The sequence below is a fragment of the Petaurus breviceps genome, unplaced genomic scaffold (assembly GCF_028583685.1).
Source record: "Petaurus breviceps papuanus isolate PSGF00001 unplaced genomic scaffold, PetGlider_PUasm1.0 90731, whole genome shotgun sequence".
In the NCBI taxonomy this organism is placed as follows: Eukaryota; Metazoa; Chordata; class Mammalia; order Diprotodontia; family Petauridae; genus Petaurus; species Petaurus breviceps.
This window is the reverse complement of record NW_027187325.1, coordinates 244,363-271,775: the sequence shown is the minus strand read 5'-3', so window position 1 is coordinate 271,775 and position 27,413 is coordinate 244,363. Positions and strand designations below refer to the sequence as shown.

Below are 27,413 nucleotides of genomic sequence, written 5' to 3'. Positions count from 1 at the left end.
TAAGAGACCCTAACCCCTGGGAATGAAGATCAACACAGAAACACAGGGAACACAGAGTAAAATGAAACAGGGTAGACTACCCCCACTCAAAAGGGGAAGGAAAGGGAATAAGGATTTATATGATGCCTACTATGTGCCAAGCATTGTGCTAAGTATCTTTTACAAATATTACTTCAATTGATCCTAACAAAATCCCTGTAAGATAGATGCTATTATTATTTCCATTTTACAGTTGAAGAAACTGAGGCACACAGATGTTAAGTGACTTGATCACAGTCACACTAGTGTCTAAAGTCACATGAACTCAGGTCTCCCTGACTCCAGGTCTAGCACTCTATCCACTATGCCACCACAGCAGGAGGCAGAAGCCTAGTCCTAGCACAAAGCTGCAGTTCAGAAACTAAGACTAGAGAAAAAACAAACAAAATCAACCACTATGACAACATTAAATTTAAAGTCAAAGGACCTGGATTCTAATTCTACTTCTGCCACTTAAAAGTCTGTCTAACCTTTAACAAAGCACTTACCCTCTCTCAGGCTCAGTTTCTTCATTTGTAAAATGAGGAGACTAGATTAAAAGGCTGACCTAGTTTTAAATTCTCTGATCCAATAGGAGTTAAAATATATGTCTTTTATATATTTTGTTTCCTCTACAGTGCCCCTCAGTACAATATGAGCCCTTATTTAATACTGGTTGACTTAAGAGAAACTTCCAATTACCTTAGTCTGACATATTATTATTGAATTTATTTTCATTCTATTTTCCCTTACAAATAAAGATCCTTGCTTAGAATCAAGATGACTCGGATTTAATAAATGAAAAAGGGTGTAGCTATTAGAATCAGACACTAAGATTCAGGGGCTATAGCCGAAGATGAGGAGAATGTAAGTGGGGATTAGGTTTTGCATATATCCCTCTGAAATCAAGGAACCAAGCAAACTCAAAGACTAAAAAGGTCAAACAGTCACTGTTCCTATAGCTAAAGGTAGAGTTTCGGAAATAATTAAAAGCAAAAGCTCTGGGGTCAAAGGTCAAGCTCCCCTGGACTAGTTCTGAGAGAGGTTCTTGCCTTTGGAAGCTGATAGTATAATCAAAAGACATATGGCTCAGGGATGGCTTTTTCTACTAATACAGATGCCAAAGTCACAATATCCAACTAGTCATTCAACTGTGCAGACACTTTCCCCCAGAAATACCATTACTAAGCATATAGTCCAAGGAAGCCAAAAGAAACAATAAAAGGATTTTACCCATATATACAGAATTTGTATATTTTAGAATACTTTCAGTAGTAACAAAAAACTGGAAGGAAAGTCGGAGCCCATCATCTGGGAAATGGCTGAAATAACGGTGGTATATGAATATAATGCATACTTATTATACAGCAAGAAATGACAATTCTGAGAAAATCGGAAAGATTTATAAGAAGTGATACAAGTAAACCAGGAGGACAATTAATACAATAATTTAAACCAAGAAAACACTAAGACTTTTGGAACGTTGATGAATGCAGCAACCAATCACAACTTTAGAAGGACAATTAGTAGAGAGGTATTCAAGTAGTGGATTATAGGTGCAAAATGAGAAGATTTTCAGATGTGTCTAAAGGGTTGATTTGTTTTGCTTAAATATGCTTGCTGAAAAAGGAAGGGTTCTTGGGAAAGGGGAGAATAACTGTAAAGTAACAATTATGTGCAGGTCTCCCACCTTTTTTTCTTTTAAACAGCTGGAAAGGTTCATAGACTCCAAACTCCTACCAAACATGTAGGAATTCTCTCTCTACAACATCCCTAACAAATAGTTTTTTCAGCCTTTTCTTAAATACTTCCTGTGGCAGGAAACTGAATATCTTGTAAGGTTAGCCCTTTCTATCATGGAGCAGCCTTATTTATTATAAAATTACGTTTATTAAAACAAAACCAATCTTAAACTTTAGCACATTGGACCTAGTTCTTCTGTATAAATCCAATGCATCTTCCACATTACTGATCTTCAAACATTAGAACAAAACTAACATCCTCCAAGTCTCTCTTTTCCCCTGGTCCTTCAACAGCTTTTCATATAACATGGTTTCAAATTTCCTTAAATCCTATTATCTCACTATAATAAACTATAGTTTTATAAATAAACTATAATTTATCAATGTCCCTCTTAAATGTGGCATCTAGAATTTAACAAATTCCCCATATGTGGTCTGACAAGTGGGATTATCAACTACCTTATTCTATTAATGTCTTGTACTTCATGTGTTTCCTAAATCTTCAATACCTGTGTGTATATCAAGTATTTGCTAACTTAAAAGAAATTATAACCATGATAAAAACCATTATAGTTAACCCATCTCAACTTCCACAGGCCTAGTGGTATTCTTACTTCCATACAAAATTTCTAACATGTTATCAGCAGAGAAAAACTCTCAGTGTCTCATTAGATCAGTAATAAAGGCAGTTTTGTGGCATCTGGATAGAAAGCCAAATTTGGAGTCAGGAAGAGTTCAAATCTTGCCTCAGACACTTACTAGCGGCATGACCCCAGGCAAGTTACTTAACCTTTCTTAGTCCCAGTTTCCTCATCAGTGAAATGGAGATAGATAATAATAGTATCTACTAATAGGGATTTTGTGAGGATCAAACTTTGCAAACGTTAAAGCAGCATATAAATGGTAAATTATCAATCAATCAGTTTACCAGTCAACAAGTATTTAGTAACTGCTTACTAAATTGTGCTAAGTAGTAGTCCCTGTCCTCAAGGGGCTTGCATTTTGGCTTTGGGGGGGGGGGGGGGGGGGGGGGGGAAGAAATGTGTAAGTAATGTGTAAGAAGAAATGTTTTAGTAACTAAGTACTGTAAGATCTATACAAAGTATATGGGAGATAATCTTAGAGAGATCCAGAAAGGCCTACTGCATAAAGTGAGATGAGTTGAGTCATGAAGGAAGCTAAGAAAACTAAGAGAAATAAGGGGACAGAACATTCTGTTTAATAAGGGGGAGGAGGGAACAGTAAGCACAAAAGCATGGAGTCAGAGATGGAGTGTCATGTTCAAGGGACCACAACTAAGACAATGTAAGTGGATTATAAAGTTTTTGGAGGAGAGTAAAAAAAGGGCCCAGTCCAAGAAGAGGAAAGATAGGAAGTGGCCAGGTTATGAAGAACTTTAAATACCAAACAAAGCAATTTATACTTGATCTTGAAATTACAAGGAGGCTACTGGAGCTCACTCAACCATGACTTGACACGGCCAGACTTAGACTTTAGAAAAATCACTTAGGCAGCTGAATGGAAGCTCGATTAGAATGGGGAGATATTTGCGGGAGATAGATCAATCAAATAAATATTGCAATAGTCTAGGTAAAAAATGATGAGGGTCTGAACTATGTTGGTGGCTGTGTGAGTGAAAGGAAGGGAATACATACAAGTAACGTTATGAAAGTAAAAACAAGAATATCTGACAAGACACTGGATATGTAGTGTGAATGCAATGAGTCATTAAGGATGACACTCATGTTGCAAACCTTGGTGACTGGTAGGATATTGGTACCCATGACAGGAACAGAAAAAAACTAACAAAAGAAGGGTTTGGTGGGAAAAATAATGAGTTCTATTTTGAACATGCTGAGTTTGAGATACCTATTGGACATCTAGTTCAAGATGTCCAAGAGGCAGTTGGTGGTACATGACTGTAGCTGATGGAAGAGACTAGGGCTGGGTATAAAGCTCTAGGAATCATATGCATTGAGATTATAATTGAACCCACAAAAGTTGATGAGGTTATTAACATAATATAAGGAGAACGGAGAAGAAGGCCTGGGACAGAGCCTTGGAGAATATCATAATGAGGACAATGCCATGGATGAAGAACAAAGGAGACCGAAAAGGAGCAGTAAGATAGGTAGGAGGAGAAACAAAAGAAAACAGTATCATGAAAACCTAGAGAAAAGAAAGTATGCAGGAGAAAAAAGTGATCACCAGGGCCAAAGGCTACAGAGATGCCAAAAAGGACGACCTAGAATAGGACACTGATTTGGCAATGAAGAGATCATTTTACTAGAGAAGTGGTGATATGATGGGGTACATTTAGAGGGACTGATTTGTGCAATAAGAAGGATCACCTCTTTACCCAAGACAGGAGTGAAGTGGGGAAAAATGTCTGAATGACAAGAGATGAGGAGAAGAAGAGCTTTTAGCCAGTAGCCTCTATTTTTTACTGAGGTATGAGACAAGGTCCTCAGATGAGAGGGTAGGAGAGGCCACACCCGAAGATTTGGAACAATCACTGTAAAAAGTGGGCTACTGAAGTGATTAAGAAAGAATAAAATGTTTGCCTTGCTGCAGTGACAATCCAGTTGAGATCAAATGACACAAATTTATAGTGTGCTCAATGGCTTTGTGATTGCTTTCAGCTTTCTTCAACATCACATAAATAAAAGGGAAGGGGGGTAGATGTTGTGAGTAATTAATTTTTTTTTTGCCTTTTAGAGGGCAATTAGGGTTAAATGACTTGCCCAAGGTCACACGGCTAGTTTTTGTGTTAAGTGTCTGAAACCCGAACTCAGGTCCTCCTGACTCCAGGGGCGGTTCTCCACTCACTGTGCCACCCAGCTGTCCCAAGTAATTATTATTTTTTTTTAATATTCTAAAGTAATACTAAAACACTCAATATAGAAACATAAGTCAAATTTAATAAAAAACAGTCCAAGTATTTCAAGTTCTAATGATGAATTTTTCAGTCACAAACATAATACAAGAAAATAATGCACCCTGCAGCATTTATATTACAAAATCATTAACCAAGTAGACCATTACAAGTTAACTTCTCTTTATGCATTATGTGTAACAGCTGTTTAAAATGATAACTGGCATACTGAATCATATTTTCCCACTGATTTATTTGAATGAATCTGACAGTTATTTCCACAAAAATTTGGGGCCCCAATACATAATAAAAACTATACAAAGGATTACAGATTTAAAGCTGGAAGGATCCTTAGAGGTCATTAAAGAATGACTGAAGATTCCTAACATCCACATGTAGGAGCATTTATAAATAGACTATATACATTTAGTTCTCACACACCTACTGTATAAGACATTAAAAGAAAAATGAACCCACCACTCATCTAAAAGTACACACATATAAAATACTAGTCATTCCCATTTAATTGGAAAAACTCACTGACTCCATGGGATTTTAATATTCAACAGCAAACTGTGTTTTAAAGCCTTCACTATGGTTCTAGGCCCCATGGAAGGTAATCTAGCAAAAACTAACATTTATATAGAGCCATCTGCAAAGCATTCTATGTGCATTATTATCTCATATGAGCCTTACAAGAACCTGAGAAAATTTGGTACTACTGGTATGGTCATCCTCATTCTACAGGATTCCTATTCTATACAAGGAACTATAGAGAGAAAAGACACTTAAATAGATAACTTTAATTAAAAAAAAATATTCAAGAGCTCCTTTCCTGCTGCTTACATACATGCCCAGATATCTCCTAATATAAAAAAAAAAATCCCCTTCACTTGATCATGCTAGACATCTTTTTTTTTCCCTTGTAGTCAAAAGCTCCTAGGAGAAAAAGCTATCTACATTTATTGCCAATTAATAATAAATAATAGCTAGCATTTAATGCTTTACAAATATCTCATTTGATCCTCACAACAATCCTGGAAGGTAACTGCTATTATTATCCCCATTTTACAGATGAGGAAACTGAGGGAAATAGAGGTTAAATGACTTGCCTAAGGTCACACAGCTAAATTAAAGTGTCCAAGGCACCATTTAAACTAAGCATTTCCTGACTTCAGGCCCAGCCCTCTATCTACTGTGCCACCAGCTTCCTTATATCCCATTCTTTTCAACTACCTGAAAACTAGCTTCTGATTTCACCACTCTCTTCAAACTGCTTTCTCCAAGGTTACTAATGATATCTTAACTGCTAAATAAAATGTCCTTTTCTCTGTTCTAATTCATCTTGACCTTATTGTAGCTTTTGACACTGCTGACTATCCCTTCTTCTTGAATAATGTCTAATTTCTAACCTTCATTTCACCTGGTTTTCCTACTACTTTGTTTGACCAGCCCATCTCAGTCCCCATTTGCTGGAACATCATCAACTATGTTCCTCTGGTACCTTTACCATGGGTTTCATTTAAGACTCTCGTCTTTTAAACACATTCTCTCTCTCTCTCTCTCTCTCTCTCTGATCTTATCATCAATTTGTCTCTATAAAATAACTAAGATCTACAAATCCATCTCTGGTGTCTCCTGGCCTCCAATTCTCCATCATCAAATGAATGCTTATATATTCACCTCGCTCTCAAACTCATCAAGTCTAAAACAGAACTCATATCTTTTCTCTAAAGCCAAACCGTTTTCTGAACTTCTTTATTTCTGCTGAGTACACCATCATCCTTTCAGTTGTCCAGTTTCCCAACCTCAAGAGTTATCCTCAACTCTTCCTTCCCCATATCCAATCAGTTGCCATGTTGCATGACTCTATTTCCACATCTCTCATGTCCATTCAGTTTTCTCTACTCAGATGGCCATCACCATGATTCAGGCCCTTATCAATTCTAGTCAACCTTTGCTATCCTCTACCCTCTCCAATCCATTCTCTTCATAGTGCTACACTGGTATTCTTAAAGCATAGGTATGACCATGCCATTCCCATGCTCAAGATGTTTCAGTCTCTAGGCTAAAAGACAAAGTTTTTATTTGGCATTTAAAACCCTTCATGATCTGCCTCCAACCTTTCTTCCCAGAATGATTTTACATTACTTCCATTTATAAACTCTCCAGGGGTGGGGAACCTGTGGCCCCAAAGTCACATGTAGCATCTAGGTCCTCAAGTGCAGCCTTTTGATGGAATCCAAAGTTCACAGAACTTTAAGGACCTAGAGGGCTACATGTGGCCTTAAGGTCATAGGTTCCCTACTCCTGTATTCCAGAAAACTAGCCTACTTACCGTGTTTCCCTGATAATAAGACACTGTCTTATTATTTTTTTTGGACAGAAAAATACCAGAGGGCTTATTTTCAGGGGAGGGCTTATTTTAATGAACATTGACAGCAATTTTAATAAACAGGCAAATGTGAACAAAAAAATGTACCAGCAAGCAAATCACTGGGTAAGAACAGGATGACGCACTCACTGCTGCAGCTCTGATTGGATGCAGCTCGGAGCGCGGAGTGCGTTTGGGGGGGGAGGGGACGGTGCATACAGAGGGTACCGTAATGTAGCATGTAGCGCAGGGGATCACCTTCACTACAGTAGCAATCTCAATAGGGCTTATTTTCGGGGGAGGGCTTATTTTAGAGGAATCTTACACAGTAAGGGGAGGGCTTATTTTCGGGATAGGTCTTCTTATCGGGGAAACACGGTACTATTTCCCAAGACAATATTTCACCTCACATCTTTGTGTCTTTGCAAAAGCTGTCTTCCCATGCCTAGAAAGTTCTCTCTTCAACTCTCCTTTTAAAACACCTCACTTCTTTCAAAGGAAAGCTAGGGTGTCCCCTCCTACACAAGGCCTCTCCTGAACCTCCCATTTATTAGTGTCCACCAAAATTACTTTATATATTTGGTATTTACTTATCTGCGGACAAGTATCCTCCCAATAAATTTAAGTTTCTTGAGGGAAGGAACTATTTTGTTTTTCAAAGAAAGTGCTTAATAAATTGTTAAAATGAACTGAACTGGGGATGAGATGGAGTTGTGTCAAGGAGGGCTTCTTGGAGAAGGTTGCAGAATCTTAAAAGTTAAATAGGATTCCAAGTGAAAGAGAAGGGCTGTTTTGTTGTTCTTTTTGGGGTAGAGGAAGTGTTCTTGGCAATATTGCTTATATCATTACCCCAGATATTTATTTAGCGGAGTACACTAACCAGAAAAGTCTTACAAAAACTCTTTTTTCCAGATATCTACTTCTTTAATTTGCATCTCAGCAGAGAGACAATTCACTTATTTATCAATATTTATTGTTTCTAAAACTGTAGTTATTAAATAGTTGACAAAGAGGTCCTAATACTTCTTACCCAAGAAGATAATGCAGTATTAATTAATAAAATAGGAAATATTTAAGCAGTTTTCTAAGATCACTGAAGGCAATGTCTATAAATATCCTGTTATAATCATTAGCTCATCTTAAGCCTAAGGGCAATACAATGATTCCTAAAGTCCACCTGGTTCCCTTCTTTTTCAGTTCTAGGGATTTCATTTATCTATTTATTTATTTTTTGAGACAATTAGATTTGTGACTTTACTATGGGTCACACTGCTACTAAGTGTCTGAGGCTGGATTCAAACTCAGATCCTCCTGACTTAGGGAGTTTATTTTAGATGAAAAGTTCTGAGTTCAGTAACAACTGCTGCAAGCACCCAATTACAAAAATTACTAATACCTAGCAAAGCTCTCTCTCATCTTACATTTGTATGTCTCTAGTTATTCCTTGTCTTTATAGTACAGGAAAAATTCAGTTTTCAGGAAGCATCTGTGCAACAACAGATTATATTACAGTACCTGTGAACAGGTACTATAATCTAGTACATCCAGGCAGCTAGATGGGAGGTTGGTGAAAAAAACGTGTCTTTTCTTAGGACTTCACTCACACTGGGTCCTCCTCTGAAATATCCCTAGAGTCAAAGACTCTCCTAGACATCTCAATTCTCTGACCCAGCTCAGTCCTCCCTTTGCTCCATGCTTGCTCTAACCTTCCAAACCCAGATCTCTGTATCCCCCCCGCCAACTTTTTCTGAGATAGTTTCTCCCTTTCATACAAATTGTTTAGGGCATGCTCCAGTCTCTCACATAGTAGATTTGAATAATTAAAGATGGCGTACTAGTCCCATTCACCCAGTTCTGATTCTATAATTCAACCAAAAAGTATTCTCATCTAATCAAGGCACCAGAGACAATGAGGTGGTTTTAACATCATTCTTACATTTGCTTCAAGGAACACATACAACCATATTGCTAACCATCATACTGGTAAATTTTTCCATTAGAATATATCTCTAATTGTATAATTATAACCTAAAAGAAAATAAGGTTTGCTTTGCTGAAAACTATTAAGATCTGAGCGTTTACTAGACACTGTGTGGGGCACAAAAAAGTGTAAGATCTTTCCCCAGCTCTTTCTAGTTGGGGAGATAAGCTACGTACACAAACACTAAATAACTTACTTAAGTAACAATAGATGTTAAAAAGCAATACATGATTAATTGCTATGAGTAACAGAGGCAATATATGTCCCAAAGAGTTCAGAGGACACCCAAGATCAAATGATACATTTTGTAGTAAATATTTAACATCTTCTTAGACTTCTTGTAAAAGCAACTCATACACAACTATCTTGCTTTACATTAGAGAGTAGAGATGCGTTCTTTAAAAAAATTGCATGTATTTCCCCCTCCCCCCCCACCATCAGATATTTTAAATGCATTAAGAGAATGTGCTTTTATCATTCATCTTTTTTGTAAAGTAAAAAATGACATTTCTGGATTAATTGAATTTTGTGTAAATTTAGATTTCTATATAGGCTTGCTTAAAGCAAGGCATGCATGTATCTAACATATTATAACTATCTGCCCTTGAAAAATAAGGCAAATATGACAAGGTAAATACAAAGACCTCCTACCTCCTTAGGATGTTTTCTTAAAAGTTTGTAAAGTTTCCCCAAAAAGCCAAGTCAGATCTATTAGTAGATGCTTATTTCAGAACAAACCTTTATATGGATCATAACTATATAATCATTCCACCAATGTCTATATAACTCAGTCAAATGAATTCACACTTTTACAAAGAATAAATCAATCTGTAAATCATTTAAAAATTCCTTTAATTCTATAATCTTTTTCTTCAATTTGTCAGATATCATACTAAAGTTCTTAGCATAGTTGTAGGCACTGACTAATGTTAGAGAATATTACAGACATGAAAAACTAATTTCACAAATACTGTAACTGTATTTTTCTTAAGCAAGTGTAAAGAAATAACTGTGTACACCAAATCTGTTATGAGTTTTTAAAAAATAATTTATTAAGTATCTCTGGTTCCTTACTTTAATAATTTTCTGAAAAAAAGTAATGAAATGGATCTTTTTAAGTTAGCATACACAGTATACATTCATCCTTCACTGCAAAGGAATGAAAATTCAATTAAACAAAACTGACAGGAGGTAATTTTCGATGATTTCCTAAACAAAGTGTTCAAATAATTCATTAACATTATAATTCAGACAAGAAGAAATAAGACTTGAAAATTAGTTCAGTGTGTGGCCACTTCCACATGTCTAACAACAAATTTATCAAGCAGGAAATCTCAAGTAAAACACCTAACTTTCTAAATCTCTCACATTCATCAAAAGCCAATTGCAAAATAAATACAACAGCAATTTACATCTCTTCATATTATTAAAGAGTAAACAGGCATTTTCCCCCAAACCCTAACAACAAAAAGGCAACTGGAAAAAAAAAACCTTTAAATATTATGAAAAGAGAAAGAAAAAAAAAATTTCTTGGCTAAGTTGAGAATCTCATGGAAAAAGCTGGAGTCCAGGAGAGTACAGTAATTGTTTGTACTTAGTACCCAGCCCAAAGAGGGAACTGTTTATTTAGCTCACACCTTCAACACACGCATCCCTAGCAAAATCTGGGTATAGCTCAGATGCCTGTAAATACTTCTTTAAGAATACAATGGAAATAAACTTTAAATCGAAGGGTACTAAAGAAACGTGATACTTTTTAGACAGGTACTTTGGGGGCTGTGAAATGCTTCTAACTCCCCAGACTGTTCCTAACCAGTCTTCTAAAACTGTTGCAAATTCCTCATTTCCACAATTCCCCCCACCCCATCAACCCACTTTTCTAAAAAGTGGGTCCTGGAAACAAAACTGATAAGCTCCAGAGGTCCACCCTACATTATTAAAGCCTGTCTTCCTAAAAGAACCAAATCAGTGCAAAACCAGAACCTAGTGATCCACAGGCCCGTAAGTGCCACCAACAGGCGCTTCCCTTCCTTATCCCAGGCAGTGACAGCCCCGAGAGTTTACAAGGCCCTGGTCTACACACAACGGCGCGTCTGCAGACAGCACCCCGACCGATGCCGAGGCCTTCCTGGAGGGCCATCCCTGCTCTCCAGTGACCCCAACACCCCGTACCTCCATCTTCCTCCAGGCAGCGGCCCAGCTGCCACATGTATGCTCCCCCCCTCAAGCCCAGCCCTTTACCCTTGCACTGGAATCACCACCACCGTGTACACACACACACACACACACACACACACACACACACACACACACACACGTACCTGGCTCCAAGCACTGCAGGGGGCGGGGGGCCGTCACCAGCCAGACCAGGAGTCCGTGCCTGGTTAGGTCGACGGCCTTTCCTGGTGCTCCACGGGTCCAAGGGGGGCCCTCTGCGATCCTCCTAGGGGGTTGGGCTGGGGGGCGCCCCCACCTTCGGCCCACCCCCGCCCCCCCTCCCCCTTCCCGGCCTGTCACCGCTCCCCCCCCGGGGGCTGGGGGGGAGGGAAGAAAGCGCGGACCCGGGCGCGGGTGACAGCGGAGGGACCCCCGAGAGAGGAGGGGAGGAGGCGAGGCGGCCGGTCCGGGCTCGGAGAAGCGAGGCAGTCACGCAGCTGGCGGCCGGCGAGGGCCAGGCCCGTCTCTCACATGGAGCCCCCGGCGGCGGCGAGGAAAGGGCAGCCCGCCGTCCCCCTCCTGCGGAGGCCGGCTACAGCCGGCGGGGGCCTGGCTGGCCGCGGCGGAGGGGAAAAAAAAAGGGGAAGCTGCGCGGCCTGGCGCTCCCCGAGGCCCCAGCAGTGACGAGCGGCTGGGGCTGGCGGCGGCGGCCGAAGCTCCTCACCGGTGGGGATTGAGGGAGGAGGCGAGGGGAGAGGAGGAGCCGGACTCGTCTTCTCCGTCGTCGTCTACTCCGTCCGCCGCCGAGCCAAGCCACCCCACCCCCTCCTGCCCGAGCAGCCAAGCCGCTTGCCTAAGCCGCCGTCGCCGACGGCAGCCCTGCCGCCACTACACACGCAGCCGTGACGTAGAGAACCGCGCGCGGGAGGCGTCACCAGCCCCAGCTCCATCGACCCTTACCCGCGTGCGCGCCGCGCTGTCTTGGGCTCGCGCGCGCACGCGCGCTCAAACTTCGTGCCGGGGAAATGCGGGAGAGAGGAGAGAGGGGAGAGGGGAGGCGGCAAAGGAAACGCCGGGCGCGCGCTCGTTCGCTCTGGAGCGCCCCTGCGGCTGCGCAAGCCTAGTACTGTTACGGGAAGGAGGCCATTCGCGCCTGCGCAGTGAAGGCGCAGTGTGGGGGAACTCCAGCCTGTCTGTACTCCTTACGCCCCCCGGCCCGAGGCGCTGGGTCTGAGTCGGGTCTCCGGTGGGTGTCGCGATGCCCGGCCCCCGAATCCCGACTCCGCCCAGCTTGGCCTTCCTACTTCGAAAGGCAGAAAAACCCTTCAGTTAATAATTACCCCCACCTCTTCCCCTGGGGAGGCTGCAATAACTGACCGCCGAGAAGAACGTCAAACCCAAAGTGTTTTTGTTTTGTTAACTCTGTTTTGTTTTCGGGACGGGGCCCCTCGCAACGTCCGGGTAAAAGGAGGGAATCAGAATTCTGTATGAGACTGAACAGGCAAAGCCAGTCATCTCGTTTTACAGAGGAGGAAACCGAGGCCAGGAAAAGCGCGGTGACCTTACCAGCCGGGATGCCGGCAGCCCGAGGGCCTTGGTGCTGGCCACGTGGTGGGGCCTCCCGCCTTTGGGCCTTCAGCCCGAACACTTTTTAAAGGTGTGTTATGGATCGGCACTTTCCTTACGGGAATAACTCAGGCTGTTGGAAGATCCTGGGGAGCAGGGGCGGTGGGAGTTTCCTCTTTGCCTCTCCGTGCCCGACCGATGTGTGGGACTAGGAACTGAGGTTTCCTCGATGGGGGAGATTCCCAAGGAGGAAATTCCCTCCGTCGATGCAGATCTCCACCTTCTCTGAGACTTTTTACTCTTAGAGAAGTTGCCCGAGCACTGAAAGCTGAAGGGACTTGTTCAGGCATACAGGCAGAAGTGGAACCCAGATTTTCTGACTCCAAGGCCAGCCTGCCTAAGTTGTGGGCAGCGAGGTGGCTCAGTGGATAGCATGAGTTCAACTGTGACCTCAGACATTTACCGTGTGACCCTGGGCCAGTCACTTAACCCTGTTGCCTCAGTTCCTCATCTGTAAAATTAACTGGAGAAGGGAATGGCAGACCACTCCAGCGTTCTTTTGCCAAGAAAACACTAATACTGGAAAAATGTTTGTGTTTAAATGGTTGTGTTACAGGATACAGTTTAGGATTTCCAGAGGCACTGTGCAGTTTCCCAAATGCAATCCCACCTAGTGTCTTTCTCTTGTTCAGTTGTAGGCCCAACTTACTCAATTGTGGAAACAGATACATGTATGGATATAGCACAGCCAGGTCCAGGTTAGTGCAAATAATCCTGTAAAATGGACACAGTATTTGAATTTGAATTGCGATAAAGTAAAAATGCATATTTCTGTTTGTCTGGAGCAAATTAAGATATTTTACATAATTGTAACTTGGATTAGTATGAATTGGAATCCATACAACCATTTCCCAGGTGGGTTTCATTATTTGCACTAATCTGGATTTAGCTGTAATTTAGAAAGCCACCATGTGGGCCAGTCTTGGAGTTAGGAAAATCTGAGGTCAGGGACTTCCTTTGACACATTGTAGCTATGTAACAATGAGCAAGTCACATAACCTCTCAATACCTCTAGGTAACTGTTTTTAGTGGAGGAAATTATGTACATAGATGAAAACCATAGTAACCCACAAATTGGCCATTCAACTATATGTAACGGAATGGGACTATTAAATAATTTGGTTTTTCTATATGGATTTATTAGGCCAATCTCTTTACTAATCCCGTCAGATGTTAGTGCTCTAGTCTAACAGTGTCAAATTCAAATAGAGGCTGATCTCTCATGATCTGCCAATATAGATTTATAAAATCACAAAGTAACGTTATATATGTTGTATTGTTGGCAAAGAAAATGGCAAATTACTCTAGTTCCTTGCCAAGAAAATCCCAAATAGGGATTGTGAAGTCAGACAAGATCAAAACGACTAGGCAACAAAAAATGTTTTGTTGTATTTTTATTTAGTTAAACCTTTACAAATTATGTTTTAATCACACAAGTTCTTTCAGGACAGGGACATTTATTTCATCTTCATGTTGCCATCACTTAGCACAATTTCTGACACATAGTAGGTGCTAAATAATGCAGTTTGAATTGAATTGAATTAATAATGGATTGAATTGAAGATGCCCGGTGATGTTACAGGGCTTGTGTAGAGACATAAGATCCTGCCAACTATACCAATTTTTAAAATGCACAGTATGTGTATAGTATATAATCTGTGCTGATTATGTCACTTAGAGAGTGGCAAATCCTCTGAGAGAGTACCAAGATACCAAAGAAAGAAGGGCAGTCCACTCTAGCACAGGGATATATGTGTAGATAGATTTATTGGATTAATTGGGGGAGTTTGGAGATTTTACTCACAGGACCTTGGCAGCAGGAAGACTTCATAGTGTATCCCTACACCGCTCTTAATTAGACTTGGTCAGATATCTAGAAGCAGAACAAAGAAGGCATAGTGCCAGAGATGGCGAAGGGTCATATGCAAGTTTTTCCGTGGCATAGTTCAAGCTTCTTTTACTATTTACATTTACTCAGTGTATCTTACATTAACATTATCACACTCTGGCTCCTACCAGACAGCTCTATGTAGACAGCACATTGTCTTCTGCAAAAAGAAGCCTCCAGGGGAGGCTAGGTGGCACAGTGAGTAGAGCACCTGCCCTGGAGTCAGGAAGACCTGAGTTCAAATTTGGCCTCTGACACATAACACAAAACTAGTCATGTGACCTTGAGCAAGTCACTTAACCCCAATTGCCCTACCTTCCCCCCTCCAAAAAAAAAAGCATCCATCTGTTGGAACCCATCATGTAGAGGGAGGTCCTCTTCCATTTGGATGCTTCACAAAACACCTTCCATATATAAGCCAAGTCCCAAAACCCATTTGTATAGGACTCTCTTTCTCTCTCTCTCTCTTTCTCCCTTGCTGTTACCTCCTAAAGGGAGAGCTCCTTCACCCTGTATTTGTCTGATGTTTATTCTCTTATGTGTATTTTCTCTTGTTCTCTTTTACTGTCAACTTGTATAAATGAATTTCTTTGTTACTTGGTATGTATGTTCATTATGGAACTGGTATTTGGTGAGAAAGGGGTCAATTTGGATATAAAGGCAGCTGAGTGGTGTAATGGATAGAATGCCGGGCCTAGAAAGACTCATCTTCCTGAGTTCAAATCTGGCCTCAGACACTTAACTAGCTGAGGGACCCTGGGCAAGACATTTAACTCTACCTCAGTTTCCTCATCTGGAAAATGATCTGGAGAATGAAATGGTAAACCACTCCAGTGTCTTTGCCAAGAAAACTCCAAATGGGATCATGAAGAGTCAGGCGTGACTGAAGTGACTGAACAACAACTTGGACGTGAAGCTTTTAACGAAATAGCCATCAGAAGTTATATTGAACCGAAAAACCACATCCACTAGACAAATAATATTTAAGGGAGCAGATGGATATAATTTTGCTCGAGTTTTTTTGAGTACCAGAAAATGGAAGAAATATGAGAGTAAGAAGCCCGGCATAAAGGGAGATTTGTTCATTATGGAACTAGAGGGCAGAGGAGACCATGGAAGCGTCTAGCATACCTGGAGGCAGAGTTGAGAAGGATGGAGATGATTTCTGTTGCTCATCCTTTGTTCTCAAAGAAGACTAATGACCCCAAGAGGGTGATACCTTGACTTGCTTGTGAATTGGATTTAAGTGAGGCAGAGCTTGGCAAAGTTGCCTCACTCTCCTCCAGGGTCATCGAAGTCCAGCTGCAAGATAAAAGTCAAGATGATTGATCATAAAAGTCAAGATGATCGTCAGCGATGGCCTGGGATGCAGTGGATGACTTTGGCTTCTCTAAATTAGCATCTTTCCCAGGCCTCACAAGCGGCAGAGGATAGAAGAAAGGACAGGAGAAAGAATTCGAGCTAGCGGTGACTCTGGAGGCTATTGTGAGGTGGGGCCCGTCACGGGGGAAGCACTGTGGCGTGGTGTAGTGGAAGGAATGCTAAACAGAAATGCTTCCCAGAGGACCAGAAGTGGAGGGCCCAGGCTTTGGACAGAGGCGGTGATTACCCCCATGGAGATGATGTGATTTGGAGATCATTTGAGGCTATTTTAAAAATTCTAGTTGTGCTTATCCTAGCTACCTAGCACATACCAGACACACTTTCACTTAGCTCGTTTGTGTTTGATGAATGCAAAATAAAATTTAATATTAGCCTAAACAAGATATAATTAGGGAGGTAAATGTTTGCTTTAAAAAATGTTCAATACACAGCTATTGATCACGTAGAGAATACAAAAGAATAAGACTGTCTGTGCCCACATAGAATCTAGAGTCTAACAAGGGAGAGTGGGGAGTGGGAACAGGTAAATGACTTCTTGATTGGCCACTTTTATTAAACAATGGCACAAATTTTCCTGAAATGGGGAGTGGAACTATACCCCCCAGCAGAAGGTTCATAGATTTCAGTTATCTATGTTGATGACTTCTGTATTGGTATGAACAATATTGAGCCGATAACATACACTTTTTTGTTTTTTAAAAATATTCAGTTTTAATTATCTAAAATCCCACTTCTTATCTCCTTTCCCAAGCCCCACCCCTGCAATTGAGAGTACAAGAACAGTAAAACCATTGCAAACATGTATAGTCAATCAAAACAACTTTCCACACTGGCTATGACCAAAAAATTTTGTTTCATTATGCACTCTCAGTCCTTCACCTCATTATCAGGAGGTGGGTAGCATGTTTCTTCACTTGTCCTCTGGAATCCTAGTTGGTCATTACACTGAGAGTTCAGAACAAAAATATTCCATTACATTTATAACTTATTAATTCCTCAGTTTATGAGCACCCCCTCAGATTCCCATTCTTTGATAACACACAAAGAGCTTTATTTTTATTATATAATTTTTATAAAAATATAAATATTTTTGTATATAGAGTTTGTCTTGCTTAGGACTAGTCCCTCTTTTAATCTACCCTCTCTTTAATTCTCTTTCCTTCTTTCTCCCCTTTTCCTCCTATTTCCTTGTTGAATGAAATATACTTCTCTACCCAACTTCCTGTGTGTGTGTATTCTCTCTTTTCAGCAGTTCAGATGAGAGTGAGGTTCAAGTGTCAGCTACTCCCTCCCATCTACTGGGTTCTTTCATGTTTGTATAGATGTCTACTTGCATAATCTGGTCATATGAGATAATTTTCTCTAACCTTCCTTTCCTTTCAATACCAGTTTATTCGTCTTCCCCTTTCTTTCCATTCTTAAGATCTTGAACAACAGAGCCACTCCTGGGTCTTACCTAATTTTATCCTCTCTGTGGCTCCTGTTGATGCTTGGGTTCAAAAGAGACATGCATCATTTCCTCATAATTTAATGTTAGCAGTTTATCCCCATTCCTTTATCATTGTTCATTCATCTTTATCTTTTTATGTTTCTCTTCACTTCTGTGTCTGAACTTCAACATTCCTATCCAACACTGGTTTTTTCATCAAGAATGCTTGGAAGTCCTCTATTTCATTTAAGATCAATTTTTTTTCTTCTAGAGCATCATTCTCAGTTTTGCTGGATAATTTATTCTTGGCTGTAAAGCTCAATCTTTTTTTTTTTTTTTTGCTTTTTGGAGGGCAGTTGGGGTTAAGTGACTTGCCCAAAGTCACATGGCTAGTAAGTGTCAAGTGTCTGAGGCTGCATTTGAACTCAGATCATCCTGACTCCAGGGCCGGTGTTCTATTCATTCTATTCATCTAGCCACCCAAAGCTCAGTCCTTTTTTGCCTTCTGGAATATGGTACTTAAAATTCTCTAGTCCTTCTTAGTGGTGGTTGCTAAATTATGTGTGATCCTGACTGTGGCTCCTCAGTACTTGAATTCTTTCTTTTTGATTGCTTGCACTATTTTCATTTTGATATGGAAACACAGGATTTTGGCTATGATGTTCCTAGGAGTTTTCATTTTGGATTTCTTTTCAGGAGGTGATCAGTGAATTCTTTCTATTTCCACTTTACCTTCTATTTCTAAGATATCTGGGCAGTTTTAAGATTTCTTCAAATAGGATGCCTAGGGTCTTTTTTTTTATCATAAATGTTCAGGTAGTCCAGTGATTATTAATTTTTTCTCCTCAACCTGGTCTTGCAGATCAGTTGTTTTTGCTATGAGTCTTGGGGCACTCTAGTGTCTGAAACCTCCTTTTGCCTTGCTGGCAAGGCCTTTCCCTGGGCTCTGGAGTGTTTGCACATGGCCTGGCTCCTGTGTCTTTGGACTTCCCTGTCTGTTTCCTTATGTTGAGTTGGGCTGGACAAATGACTCACTGTGACTTTTTCTGGATTTCCCCCTCGAGATTTGGTTCCATATCTTTTCTAGATTTTTAAAGATAAATTTTGTGGCCACTATTTCAATACAGACAACATTTTCTGACTTTCAGGGTATAAAACAAAATCAACTCTTTGGTCTTGCCTATAATACTAAGGGTGACTTATTTTAGAGAGATTATGGCTCTGTTTACTCTAGTTGGGGCCAAGGGTGTGGTTGTTTTTAGCCACTTATATTTGAAATTACATTGAATTATTTGTCGATTTTGAAATATTGTACACCTTAACATCTTGTGAAAAGATTTTTTAAAAATTGATATCATTTTGCTAAAATCATTTTTGTGTACTTTTGCATCATTTTGTGATTTTCTGTCTATGTGATTTAGATGTAAATGGTTCAAATTTAGGGAAATTGGCTGGAAATTTACTTCCATATTTGTTTGAATTGTTCATTAACTGCTGTTTGTTTTACATGTAAATGTTTGTTTTAAATACTTCAGTGGATGTGGGATCTCGCTGATGTAGGTCCAACAGTGCAAATCCCAGCCCATCTCACCTGGTGCAGTTCTTGCTCATGTTCTGCATTAGATCCTTACAACATGCTGGAGACCTTCTTCTAGGGCTTTTTATATTCCATGGGTACCAGTAGGGTATTCAAGCTGTCCATCTGTTATCATGATAACAATAATAATGATAATAATACTTTTAAATATATCTGTCCACACATAATATTTAAGTTGCCAAATAATTGTCACTGAACTGTTATCTCATAATTTGGTGTCTAGACCAGTGTTCCTGGATTGTGTCCTTTAAACTTTCACTTCCAACAGTTGTTTCCTATTTTCTAGGCTTTTTCACTGACATCTGTGTCCAAACAGCCAAATGCCAATGACCTACTTCATTTCTTTCTCCTACAGTATTATCCTTTCTCTTTGTTCTCTTCCTCACGGAACAGTTAAGAGTCCTGGATTCTAATCCTTGACTTTCTGCCAATAATTTGTTATATTTGACTTTAGAACTTCATGTTTCTTCAACTGTTTCCTCCTCTGTTAAATTGACTAGGTGACCTCTGAAGTCTTTCCCCACTTTCTTCTTCCTTTTTCTTCTGGGATTATAGGCTTCCAGGATATAGATTTGGAAGGGACTCTAGGGATCCTCCTTTATCTTCTTATATTTACCATTCATATGCTAGTCCTTCCTCATAAAAGTCCAGAAAAGTAGGTGAGCCTAATTATTCTTATTTTACATATCAGGAAACAAAATTACTAAAAGGTTAAGTAGCTGTCTTAAGACCTCACAATACTCAGTGGTAAGATCAGCTTTGGAACTCAGAACCCACTAATTTCTCTCTTCATCACTGCCATTCACACCCTGCTTCCAGATGCCCAGGTCCAAATGCCACTCCTTAATTGCCTTCCTCCTCTGACCGCTCCCTATTTTACAGATACCAGCTGTTACTACCAACTAGGAAGTGCCCAGGTTATACCTGTATTTCTCAACTTAGCTCCAGCCATTTGCCTCCTCAAAGCCATGGTTCTCCATTCCAGATATCAATACCGAACATAATTAAACCAACACTTTCAAAGCTACTTTGGAGGATTCTAAAAGTCATTTAAGAACACTTTGGACTAACTCTGTAACTTAGTGAACACAGTTCTTGTTTGCCTGTCCTGTCTCCCTTTTCCCCAAACCCTACAAGTTAGTCATACTTATTTGCATATATAGTCTTGCCCCTTTTAATCTAATGTCATATGATTCTATAACTCATCTTTACAAGTAAAATGGAAGGAATTGAAGCCATTCATCAGCAGTACTGTGAAGAATATGCTATAGGTTTTATCATCTCCCCTTTACAGAAGAGGAAACTGAGGATCAGATAGGCTGAAAAACTTGTTCATAGTCACACAGCCAGGAAGTGTTAGAGGCAGGATAATAACCCAGATATTTCTGTTGCAAGTCTAGACTTCTGTCTACCAGACCACGCTATACTCCCCCCACCCCACCCCACCCCACAGCTTGTGATATGGCACAGTGCCCGCAAGAAGCTTACAAACAAACTGAGGAGACATGACTAATAGATGAAACAAAATGGAGAATAATACAGGGTAATATAACAATAAGATAATCAAGTGTAGCACATGTCCTTTGGTACTATGTTAGAGTTCTTTGCAAAGAATAAATTCCATTCTGTTGTTACAGTATTGACCAAGCAATCTTCCATATTCAGTTCCTGGAGAGAGAAAAGAAATCCCAAGTTAGCTTTAAAAATCGTCTGCAATCTCAGCTTTATTTACAAGTTGTTATACATTACTTATCTAATTAGAATAGTAAAGATTTAGTACAGCTGCTACCACCCACTCCTTTGTCTTACCACTTCCCTCCAGTCCTGGGCCTGCCTCCTCTGCAGTCTTTCATTCATTTTCTACCAGAAGTCTCAGTTAAATTATCTAGGAGGCTTATAAAAGTTCTTGATCCCCACATTTTCCTAGTTACTAAGGTCCTAACATCCTTTCATTCATTTTTGTTGGAGCTTCACCAGGAGAAATACGTAGTACAGAAATTCAAATAAATGAAAGAAAAGACAAAAGAAGCAAAAGGAATGGTAAATAGACCAAGAAATGCACTCAGATTTTGCAGCAACGAATTGTATTTTATTTATATATGTTATGTCCTATTACTTGGCAACCAGTTCCCAGCTTCATGTGTTAGGGGAGGGATGAGGGAATTTAATAGCCAGGGTGGGTTTGGATGACTCATCCCTATATACTCTTACCCTAGAACTAGGTTAACAGGGTATACATTGTTAAAAGTTACAGGCAGACTATTTTTGCCTCTGAATTTTGATTCTGCTGTGATTTCGCATGAAAATCTTTGAAGTGAGTCTCTTTTTTGGTTGATGTTTATTTGTTTTTTTAAAGGCAGTGTAGAACAGTTTAAAATACTTTATTTCAGGCAGGGCTAGATATCACAGCTTTTTTAAGGTGTCCTCCCTGAAAGAAGTAGTAGGGACTATAAAGACGTCTTTGGCAGGCCCTTAGACTTGGGAAGTCTAGCATGCTACCTTCTATAAAGGTCATTTCCTTGGGCTCTAAGTCTAGCTATGCCTTTTTCATTAGTTAAAACACTGGACTGGTCCCTGGAAAGGATGCAATTCCACTTTGTACCTCAGCCTGTCTATTCATGTTGTGAGCCCTTATAATTAAACCCTTTTATAGATATGAGTCAACTGAGGTTTTTAGGAGAATTGTTTCCTACTGTTATGGAGTATTAAAATGTGATTATTCCACTCTGTTCCTTGCACACTACAGGCAACCCTCATTTTAAGCAACATAATTTCTAATTTAAGGTAAGAAAGGAAGTTGCAAGAGCATAGATAGAGAGTTGGAAGGCCCTCAGAATTCATCGAACCTAATGCACTCATTTTACAGATGTGGGTACAGAGCACCCCCGCAGCCTTCAACTCCAAATTAAATCACTTAGTTTAGTTCACAGATCTAGTAAGTGGCAGATTTTGTTGTTGCTCAGTTGTGTCTGACTCTTTAGGACCCTATGTAGGGTTGGCAAAGATAATAAAGTGGTTTGCCACTTCCTTCTCCAGCTCATTTTACAGATAAGAAACGGAGGCAAACAGCGTTAAGTGACTTCCCCAGGGTCACATAGATGGTAAGTGTTTGAGGTCAGATTTGAACTTAGGAAGATGAGTCTTTCTGACTTCACATCAGACATTTTAATCATTGTGTCACCTAACTGCTCTATAAGTAAGCGGCAGAGGCCAGACCCAGGTCCTCTGACTCCAAATCCACTGTTCCCACCAGTTCCCACCAGAACACAGCCATTTCATAAATCATTTTTAGTGAGTCTAAAGCCTTAAACTTAAGGAATTTTTAGACCACAAGGGATGAGAAACCTTCAGGCTAAAGACCAGGGCAAATTTTCTAACAAATGCCGAATACCTCAATCCACAATTTTAAAACCCATTTCTTCTAGTTGTAAAACTGCAACATAGCTTTAAACACCATTAGTGGAAATATTCTGAAAGTCCTCAAGCTGAAGATGCTGCCCCATGTAAAAAAGATCTTTAGCTTTGGCTCATTAGCAAATCTCTTGTGATCACAGTACAGGCATATTCATGGAAAAAACCTCTCCAATTTACCTCTGATACATATGACCTTGGAGAAGTCCAGGGGTGGGAAACCTGTGGCCTTGAAGCAACATGTGGCCCTCTAAGTCCTCAAGTGCAATCCTTTGACTGAATCCAACTTCACAGAATAAATCCTCTTAATAAAAGGATTTGTTCTGTAAAACTTCGACTAAAGTCAAAAGGCTCACCCAAGGAATTAGAAAGCCACATGTGGCTTCAAGGCTGCAGGTTCCCCGCTCCTGGATAAGTCATTTCAGCCTTCCAGGGTCTCAATTTCCTTATTTGTAAAATGAGAATAACTTAGGTAGTCTCTGAGGTTCCTTACAGCTCTAAATCTATGATTCCATATGACTATTCAGTTTGAGAGAAGGAAATTAGAATCAAATGTAGTAATTATTTAGGAGAAAAATAGAATTTAAAAGCAAATTACTTCCAGGAATTTCATGAATCCCTTTTATAAATTGTGTCTGAAAAAAAAGATTGTATCACATTGTAGCCAATGTTCTAGTGATGAGATTGTACACTTAGCTTGGCCATGATAATACTATCCATACACACATGTATATGTGTGTATGTATGTGTGTATGTTGTCCAGCTTATCCTTGAACACCTTCTATCCTATAAGAGCTTGCACTTCCCTGAATAGCATTAGAGAACCCAGGGTTATATATCCACATCACGTGGGATTCACAGGAAGCCTAGGATCTATTTTAAAATACCTTATTGGAAACCCAAGATAAATGTAAGCTGAGAATAAAAAAGACAGGGTACTTTGAAAAATAGCTCTGAATACCTTACAGTCTCAGTAAAAGATACTTATGGAGCAAAAAGGACAAGTTTCAAAGAATGTAGCAATAGAACAAAGAAAAAAACCACAAGAATTCTTTAAGGTAGAATTAGGGCTAAAGCTGTGGAGAGAAGCCTGGCTAAGAGGGGATATGGAGACCAGGCCACGGGCTGAAGGGATGAGAGATTTTGACAGTTCTTTATACCTGGCTTTCTCTCCCTTTTCCTCCGTGAGGTTCTCTCCCATTCTGCCTGTCTTTCATGAACATCTCTCGTTCTTCTCCCATTAATTGCCATGAATTCTCTCTTTTGCCTTTTGCTTCCCTTACCCGTCTAAGTGCTCTCTGCCCTGAATATCTCTTCTCTTTTCTCTGTGTTCCCTTGCCTCTTTTCCCCATAATTTTTATTTTTCCATTTTCTTCTGTTTTTGTTCTTCCATTTAAAAAAATTCTATTTTATTTTCAGTTCCAAATTCTCTCCTTCCCTCCTCCTACTGCCACACCCATTGAAATGGCAAGAAAAACAAAACTTGTTATAAATATGTATAATCATGCAGTACAAATTCCCACATTAAACGTTTTAAGAAAGGGGAATGGGGAAAGGAAGAAAGGAATACAAAAAAAAAAAATGCCTCAGTCTGCCCTCTAACTTCATTAGCTCTCTATCTGGAGGTGAATTGTATGTTTCATCCTGAGCTGGTTGAAATTGTGACTGGTTATGATGTTGCTCAGATTTCCCAAGTCTTTCAGGGTTGCTTGTTTTTCAATATTGTTATTGTAGAAATTATTCTGGTTCTGCTTGCTTCATTTTGCATCAGTTCATACAAGTCTTCCCAGGTTTTTCTAAAACTATTCCCTCATCATTTCTTTTAATTTTTTTTTTTTACTTTTAAGTATTTTATTTTCCAATTATACACACACATACATAATTTTTAACATTTGTTTTTTAAAATTTTGAGTTCCAGAGTCTCTCTCTTTTTCCCTCCCATATCTTGAGAATAGAAACTATTTGATATAGGTTATTGTGCAGTCATATAAAACACTTCTATATTAGTCATGATATGAAAGAAAACAGATTAAAAACAAACAAACAAATCAAATAAAGTTTAAAAAGTGTGTATTCAGACTCCATAAGTTCTTTCTCTGGAGGTAGATAGCATTTTTCATCATAAATATTTTAGAACTGTCTTGGATCATTGCATTGCTAAGAATAGCTAAGTCATTCACAGTTGATCATTGTACAATATTGCTATTACTGTATATATTATTTGGTTCTGCTCACTTCAGTTTGCATCAGTTCGTATAAATCTTCCCAGGTTTTTCTGAAGGCATCCTGCTCATTATTTCTTATAGCACAATAGTATTCCATCACATGACTTGTTCAGCCATTCTCCAATTGATAGATATCCCCTCAATTTCCCATTCTTTGTTACCACAAAAAGAGCTTTAAAAAAAATGTTTTTGGAATACAGACCTAGTAGTGCTATTGCTGGGCTGAAGGATATGTACAGTTTTATAGTTTTTATCCTTTGAGCATAGTTTCAAATTGCTTTCCAGATTAGTTGCATCAGTTCATAACTCTACCAACAGTATTTTAGTGTCCCAATTTTTCCACATCCCCTCCAACATTTGTCATTTTCCTTTTCTTTAATATTAGCCAATTTGATATGTGTGAGGTGGTAGCTTAGAGTTATTTTAATTTGCATTTCTTTAATCGATACTTTTTAGAGCATTTTTTTTCACATTGCTATAGATAGCTTTGATTTCTTCATCTGAAAACTGTCTATTCATATCCTTGGACCATTTATCGATTGGGGAATAATCTTTACCATAAATTTGACTCAGTTCTTTGTATATTTGAGAAATGAGGCCTTTTATCAGATACACTTGCTGTAAAATTTTTTTCATTGTTTTTAAGGAATTCTTTTCTTCAGTGAGCTTTTGGCCTCCTTTTCCATTTGACCAATTTTTCTTTTTAAGGCATTCTTCTCCTCATTGTCTTTTGGGACCTCTTTTACCATTTTGCCTAGTCTATTATTTTCTTCAGTATTTTTTTGTGTCTCCTTTACCAAGCTATGTTTCACGATTTTATTGCATTGCTCTCATTTCTCTTCCCAATTTTTCTTCTACCTCTCTTACTTGATTTTCAAATTTTTTTTGGAGTGCTTCCATGGCCCGAGACCAATTCATATTTTTCTTGGAGGCTTTTGGATAGAGGAGCTTTGACTTTGTTGTCTTCTTTTGAGTGCATGTTTTGATCTTCCTTATCACCATAGTAACTTTCTATAGTCAGAGTTTTTTTTTTTTCTGTTGTTTACTCATTTTCCTAGCCCATAAATTTAACTTTTATCTTTTTGTTAAAGTAGGACTTTGTTTCTGGGGTGGAGGGCTCGATATCCCAGGCTTCAGGGGTTTTGTGCTAGAGATAGTTCTAGGGATCTCTAAGTTTCCAGTTCTTCCAAGGTGATATGATCTAAGGAGAGGTGTGTACTGCTCTCCTGATCTGGGCTCCAGTCTGTGAGTGACCACAAGCACTCTTTTCTGTGCTGGAACTGTGGGGAGGGTCCTCCCTCCACTGGGACCACAAACTGCTGTGCTGGTGCTCCTTCTTACCCTGAGACTGCTACCCAGGATGGCGAACTGGATTGTCTGCAGGCTGAGGATTCCTGCTGCTGCTGCTGCTAATTCATTTACTCCCAAGGCCTGCTCCTGGTTTCCTGGAACTCCTGGTTTGCTAGCAGGGCCTGTGTTGGACTGTGCTCCACTCTCACCCAAATGGGACAGCCCCTTCCTGCTGACCTTCCAAGCTGTCTTTGGTGTCTGTGGACTGAGAGGCCTGGAAATTACCACTCCTGCCTGAGGCCTGCTCCAAGTTTGCTGTGGCTTTGTTTGTGCTGATGTGGTCTGTACTGGGCTGTGTTCCTCTCTCAACCTGGTGCAATTGACCTTTCCTGCCAACCTTCCAAGGTTTCTTACGCTTGAAGTTAGTGTGTTTCCATCTTTTTGTGGGTTCTGCTGCTCTAGAATTTTTTTTTAGTCATTTCTAAAAGAGATTTGGAGACGTTTAGGGGTGAGCTCAGGCTAGTCCCTACCTTTACTCCACCATCTTAGTTTTACGTCCAATTTTTTTCATGGTTAAGATTACTGTGTATTTCCCTTCATCCTATTTTCCTCCCTGTTTATCCGTCTCTCTCTCTTCTTTCACCTTATCTGTCCTCAAAAGTGTTTTGCCTCTGACCACTGCTTCTCCCAATCCACCCTCCCTTCTTGTACTGTAATGCCAAGGAAAGGCAACTTCCCAAGGTTCAGAATACCAGCATAGGTGCTCTCCATTTTATTCAGTGACCAACCAAGAACAGAGAAGATCAAAACATGACATCATTCCAAATACAGCATTTACTAAGCTGATTAAATAATCTCCAAGTACTACCCCACCCCAGGACCTTCCAATCATTCAATCAATTACAAAGTCTCTGTTCTAAATACTTCTCCACCCCTAGGCTATACCTTAATTTAATCCACCACAAAGTCCCTCTTCTCAAATGGAGATTAGTTTCCAAACATAAGGTCAAAAGTTCCCCACCCCTGGATCACAATTGAATCTACCCCAGAGTTACATCAAGTTTAAACACAGCACTTAATACCCAAATGGAGGTCTTTTCTTCATCTTGACAGAGGCAAGTTCTCAGCAATCTTAGTTCCTGGGGAGACAAGGCTTAGCAAGGCCATAAGATACATTGCCAGTCCCTTCATGAATTCATCCTCTGTCTGTAGAACAGTCCTAGAACCCCTGAACACATTAGCAAAACCCTCTCCCAGAATTTCTGTAAACATACAACCAGAAAATCCTTCTTCAGGGCTTCTGAACCAACAGAAAGGTTCCCAGACCCCTGCAACAACAGCACTGTCCTTCACCAGTGGACAGTATTCACTCTGTCTGCAGGACAGTCTCCAGACCCCTGCAACAACAGCACTGTCC

General features: G+C 39.9%; 2 protein-coding genes across 3 annotated transcripts in view; one reads left to right on the top strand and one right to left on the bottom strand.

Annotated features, from left to right (window-relative positions):
* MAP3K2 (mitogen-activated protein kinase kinase kinase 2) overlaps nucleotides 1–12,209 on the bottom strand; it is a 98,624-nt gene extending 86,415 nt beyond the window's left edge. The window contains exon 1 of one of the 2 annotated variants that reach the window (XM_069066857.1): nucleotides 12,108–12,209. The gene's annotated coding sequence lies outside the window, so the exon portion shown is untranslated. Of the gene's footprint in view, nucleotides 1–11,311; nucleotides 11,475–12,107 lie in introns of those variants that run through there. The other variant, XM_069066856.1, reaches the window with a different exon arrangement.
* A 126-nt stretch (nucleotides 12,210–12,335) lies between these two features.
* The window catches only part of PROC (protein C, inactivator of coagulation factors Va and VIIIa), an 84,233-nt gene continuing 69,155 nt past the window's right edge, over nucleotides 12,336–27,413 (top strand). Inside the window, exon 1 of the mRNA XM_069066858.1 lies at nucleotides 12,336–12,804. The gene's annotated coding sequence lies outside the window, so the exon portion shown is untranslated. The remainder of the gene's footprint in view (nucleotides 12,805–27,413) is intronic.